Raw genomic sequence first — 6000 nt, forward strand, 5'->3', positions numbered from 1 at the left:
CATTTGCTCAAACTCATGTCCACCAAGTCAGTGATGCCATCCAACCATCTCATCCTCTGTCATCCTCTTATTCTCCTGTCTTCAGTCTTTCCCAACATCAGGGTCTTTTCCAATGAGTCAGCTTTTCCCATCAGGTGGCCAAAGTATTGGAGCTTCAACTTCAGCATCAGTCCTTCCAAGGAATAGTCAAGGTTGATTCCCTTTAGAATTGACTGGTTTGATCTCCCTGCTGTCCAAAGGACTCTCATGAGTCTTCAGCACCACCAAAAGCATCAATTCTTTAGCACTCAACCTCTTTATTGTCCAGCCTGGCAAACCCACCAAACCTGCCTCCGACCTCCTCCAACTTTGCCCGCAATCCCTCTCTTATGTAGATATCACTTTGAGATCCCTGGTCTTTATCACCAGACTCTGGTAAAACTCCCACAACCTACCTAGAAGGTTTCTTTTTTTTTTTTTTTTCTTCCCTAAATTCTCTTGAAGGTCGGTAACTCTTGGTCAGAAGCATATGGCTTTTCAGGACTTGCCTTTGTTATCCTGGCCTGAGTGAGCCCTGTCTTGCCTTTCAGCTGAGATGTAGACACTATGAGAGGACACCTCAGCTTCCTTGCCATGAGTTGTGAACCCCTGATCTTCTGCAGCTTCATTCTGGAAGGATACTAGGAACCTATGTCTTGTATTGGTCACCAGGCAGGATTTTGGGCCAGACGTCTGCATTAGGCTCCATCCAGATGAAAGTTACGTTCAACATTGGATTTCTTTTTTCAGTCCTATAGCTTTTCCCGTTGTTCCCCAATTCCTCCTCTCCCCTCGATGAGAAGAGGCATGTTCCCGAGGGACTTGACTGTTTTCCATTGCCCTCCTGGCAGCCCAAAAAGATGAGTGTCAGGTGACAGGAGAAGAGAACCAGGATACACATCTGCTAGGGAGCCCGTAAGACCAGATTCCACGGTGGATTCCTCTTATGATTATGACCGGAATGGTTATGATTGCTTGTTATTGCTTATTATGTTATGATGGTTATTATGAGAGGAGGTTATGATTGTTTGGATCCAGAAGAGCTAGGTTTAGGATCATAAAAAAAAAAAAAAAAAGAGTGCCGTGATTGTGCACCTGTCCTGCACACAGCAAAAGAAAGGAATAAGAGTTGGGAATACAAAATATCCACGAGGCAGGAGGGGGTACAAAAAGTCCCTCCCCCGCAGAAGCAGACTGTCTTGTCTTAGAGACAGACCTGCATGGTGACCTTTGCAAGAGTATTAGTGCCAGTTGCGAAGGGGTGAAAAACCATGTGACTCGATGGCAGAGGCAGTTTCTCTAAGGAAGTGAGACGAAATGCAGTCAGGAGTCATTTGGCAACCAAGAATGGGAAGACCAGATGAGGAACAGAAGTGACCTTCCAGGACAGTGAGACAGTGGAGGCTGGGGGAGGGGAATCCTGCCCCAAAACTGGAGAGGAAGCCCCATAGATAACTCAGTTCAGAGCACAAAGGACAGCAGCCCTTCCTCATTCTTGTCATTGCAATGACTCCATCCTCTACCCCCTGTGGTCAACAGTAAAGATCCTAACACAACGAGGGCTTGTGAGCTTTTTGTTCAGAAGATACCAGGAAGAAGGAAGCGGAGGGTACCTACCCATCATTCCAAAGCCCGCTGGGGAGGCATCCAGGTGGGAAGACGGGTGAGGTCAGTGGAGCAGGAAGGAGGTGGGAGTCCTGAGTGTGCAGGAAGAAGACCATGGGGCCGCGAGCCACCTGCCACCCCCGTGTGGGTCCTTCATCACCAGGACCCCGTCCTGGACCAAGGCCCACAGCCCTTTATCAGACCCTGTTCAGAGAGGGTTTCCTCTTGTGCAGAAAGGAGGGTCCTGGGGGGACACACCCCTTTCAGAGGGCTAACCTCTCTCTCCCCATCCTGCTGATTAGAAGCATCTACGTCAACAGCGTGTCTGGGGAAGAAAGAGCCACAGAGCTCCATTTCCTAACAAAATCTGCCATTAAGGACAGCGGGAAGAAGGAAAATTCGCTGAAGCTCCGAGACTCGGCCCTCAGACCCTGTTCCTCAATGACCTTCCCCAGGTGGTTGCGACCTGTTGAACACCTGCTCTTGCAAACCCCGGAAGGTAGAACCCAGGGCCAGACCTCAGTCCAGGAGGCATGGCCTTGGGAAGAAACCTCTGTAGGGGTTATTCACGGCTTTCTTTAAGCAGCAGAACCCTTTCCTAAACTGAAAATCACAGGGAAGCTCCAAGTAGGAACAGGTCAGTGGAACCCTCTGGGTGTGGCAGGGGAGTCCCTGCCAGCTCAGGGAGCACCCCCAAGTCCTGTCCTCCCAGAGGGCAGCCTGTGGCAGGGCTAGGGGTTCCCTGAGGAAAGCAAGCCCCTCTCTTCACAGGACCTGGGGGCCCAGCAAGTCTCCTGGGGTTGCCAGGGGTCCATCCAGACACTGTGCTGGGGTCCCCAGGGGGCTCCCCAGAGCAAGCACCTGTCCTCACCTTGGATCATCTAAGCCCCTTTCCCCAGAGGTTGGCTCTACATCCTACCTGCCACCCTGTGACCTGGAACAGACCTGGGTGGGAAGAGTCAGGCCCTGTGGCCTCTGAGGCATCACCGTTTGCTTCCGCACCTTGGAGGATGGCTCCCCTTCGGGGGTCAGGTTGACCCCTAATATCTAATTTCACTGTTGCTGAGTAGCCAGACTTAATTGTCAGCCACTGTTACCATTTTAACAACCCATTGGGCACTGTGTACGTGATGCAGCATTGCAATGTCACTCAGCTTTGCCCTCCGAGAGCCTGCCTTCCCAACCAAGCTACCAGGGACCCGCACCCCACCCCAACCTCCAGCCTGAGGACCAAGCTGAGTCTCATCCTTTCCTCTGTAATCGGACCCCTCAAGCTGAACAAGTGCTCAGTGGGCACTGGCTGCTAAAGGTGGCCGTCAAGAGCAGAACCCTGCCCTCCCGCCTTCCAGAGTCACCAATAGCCTCGAGGAGGGGACACCGAGGTCCAGGGAGGGACGGGACTGGCAGAGCCAAGCCAGCATTCAGGGTGGCAGAATGAGAAGGATGCCTCCCATGAGAAGGATGGTGCGCAGGACTGATACGGCTCCCTGGTGAGCACAGTCCAACCTCAGAATCTTCCAGTCACAAACACAGCCCTCTAGTGGTGCTTGAAAATAGATAATAGAAGGCTCATCACATTCTTCTCATCTTTCTCAGGATAGCACTGAAAGCCCTTACCACAGTCTATAAGACCCCATTCAACCAGCCCCCATGGCCTCTCTCCACCCAGCCCATCCTACCAATCGTCAACCCCAGGGCCTTTGCACTTGCTGTCTTCCCTGCCTAGAAGACTTCTCCCCCAGGAAGCTATGAGCTCATCCCCTCCCCTCCTTCAGGTCTTTTCTGACATATCTCCCCCTCTGGGCAGCCTTTCCTGGCCCCCCCTGCACTGCACTCCCTCCCACTTTCCCAGCTGTTCCTCTCTGCACAGCTCTTCTCACCAGATGGCCTCCTTATATATTACTTCCTCAGGCTTTTGCCTGTCTGCTCACACAAGCTCCACGAGGCAGGACTTTGTGTCTGTTTTACTCACTGATGTATCCCCAGAATCTCAGAACAATACTTAGCACATCGTAGGCGCTCAAGTAATACTTGTGGAATGAGTTGACTGAATGAGTGTGGAAAGAGGAAGACCAGGGCTCTTTACCCAGATGGCTTGAGTGAGTTCTACATCAACTAAGTGTCAGCCACACGCTATAGATTATGCTATCCATTCATCTGTTCAGTCAACAAATAAGTGCTGATCACTTACAATGTTCCAGGAACTGCTCTAGCTAATGGGGCCAAAGTCCAAAGTCAAATAGACATGACCCTTGCTCTCGTGGGCTTACCAGGTGATGCTAGTGGTAAAGTACCCTCCTGCCAATGCAGGAGACATAAGAGACACAGGTTCGATCCCTAGTTTGAGAAGATACCCTGGAGTAGGAAATGGCAACCCACTCTAGTATTCTGGCCTGGAAAAGTCCATGGGCAGAGGAGCCTGGCGGGCTACAGTCCATGGAGTCTCAAGAGAATGGGACACAACTGAGCATGCATGCACTTGGAACTGGCCTCCTGGGCCTTGTAACTAAGGAAACATAGACAATAGACAAGAGGTAAATCCACAGGGAGAAACATTTCAGATTGGGAGGAGAACTGGGAAGGAAATGAGCAAGGTGATAGAATAGCGAGTATCTGCAGTAGGGAGGGCTATTTGGATAGGGTGGTCAAAATCTCACACTAGCTCAATAACTGCTTCAAGGATTCCTCATCTGAGGCTCAGAGAAGTTAAGTAACTTACTGAAAGTCACAAAGAAAGTGGCATGGCCAGAGCTTGAAGTGAAGTCTGACTCTAAAGTCTGGTATTTTCCCACTGGACTCCAAAGCCTTTTCCTTTCCCCCAGAAGACTCTATTCAAACAGTCTGCCTCGTGTCTAAGTGCCCTCTACCGCGGGATGCCCTGCTGTGCAGAAACATTCAAAGGAACAGATAGAGCAGGAAAACTGGCTCTGGGGTCATCAGAGCAAGTGCAGAATTTTTTGACATATGCCCCACAAAAGATGCTAAGTGGCTTCTCCCTGGAAGAGTGAAGGGAGAATATTTTTAAAGGCAACACTACATCTAGACCAACACAGTTAAAAGTGGTATAGGCAGCTTGTGGTGCCCGGTAATCTTGCAGCAACATGGGGGAGGAAAAATCATAGTTGTGACCATCTCCCTGAAGTTGTTTCCTCCTTCACTTTTTCCTGCTAAGGTACATAAGGTTAATGAAGCCCAACACACTGTCACTCCAAGGGGGTTATGCAACTGAGCAGGGAACCCTCCCTCGAGAGTTGTCATGCTGAGTAAAATAAGTCAGAGAAAAAGAAATACCACACAGCATCCCTTATTTGTAAAAATCTACAAAGAAACAGCACAAATGAACTTATTGACAAAACAGAAACAAATTTATAGACTTAGAGATGCACTTATGGTCACCAGAAGGGATAGGTGGGTGAAAGTGACTATTAGGGGCTTTACGGTGGACATGTATACACTGCTCTATTTAAAATGGATAATCAGCAAGGACCTCCTGGATAGCACAGAGAACTCTGCTCAATGATATATGGCAGCGTGGATGGGAGGGGAGTCTGGGGGAGAATGGATACATGTATATGTATCACAACACTGTTAACTGGCTATACTCCAATATAAAATAAATAGTGGGAAAAAAAAAGAGTGAAGGTCCAACAGCAAAGTGAAGGAAACCCAGGGTGTCGGGGAACAATGGGAATGGCTGTTTCAGGCGGGGCTGCCCATGGGTTGTCAGCATCACGGAGTGTTAGCCTTTTCAACTCACCCCAGTGCGATCAGATTCTAGAAAATCCAGTTACACTAATTACAGTCGCCAGACACTAACTAGTGAGCCAGGAAGACCAATTCATTCACTTGCACTAGGAATATCCTTTGACTAAAGAATTGTTTTGCTTGCAAGATCAAATTATATGCCAATAATTTGCTTGGGGAACAAAGAATGAGAACAAGGAAACTGCGCGATGCCCAAAAGAAACTCTTTATCGAGATAATGGAGCCTGTCATTACCCTTTCTTGGGAAGTCTCTGCATAAAGAACTGTTTTGGGTTCCTCTAAACGTTCGTCATTGTGGTCACCCTCCTACATCCCTAACATGGGGCCCCTGATAAGTGAGACCTAAGGAGACTCGGATAGACCACCTCCCACCAGAGCACAGGAGAGCTTGGGCCACAGCCAAATTGGTTCATTTCATAATTTTTCATGTTCAATTCAGTAGCTTCAAAAGGGTGGCATTTAACTTATAAGACAAGAACTCAGTTACTTTAGGAGAAGTCTTGTGGTCCAAAGGGGCTGGTGATGAGTCTGTTGGAGGGTGTCCTGAGCTGTAGGAAGGTCCTTCATCCCCATCTCCTTCAACACCTTTACCTGTGATTGGGAAACAACACA

This window comes from Capra hircus, chromosome 26 (assembly GCF_001704415.2).
Source record: "Capra hircus breed San Clemente chromosome 26, ASM170441v1, whole genome shotgun sequence".
NCBI lineage: Eukaryota > Metazoa > Chordata > Mammalia > Artiodactyla > Bovidae > Capra > Capra hircus.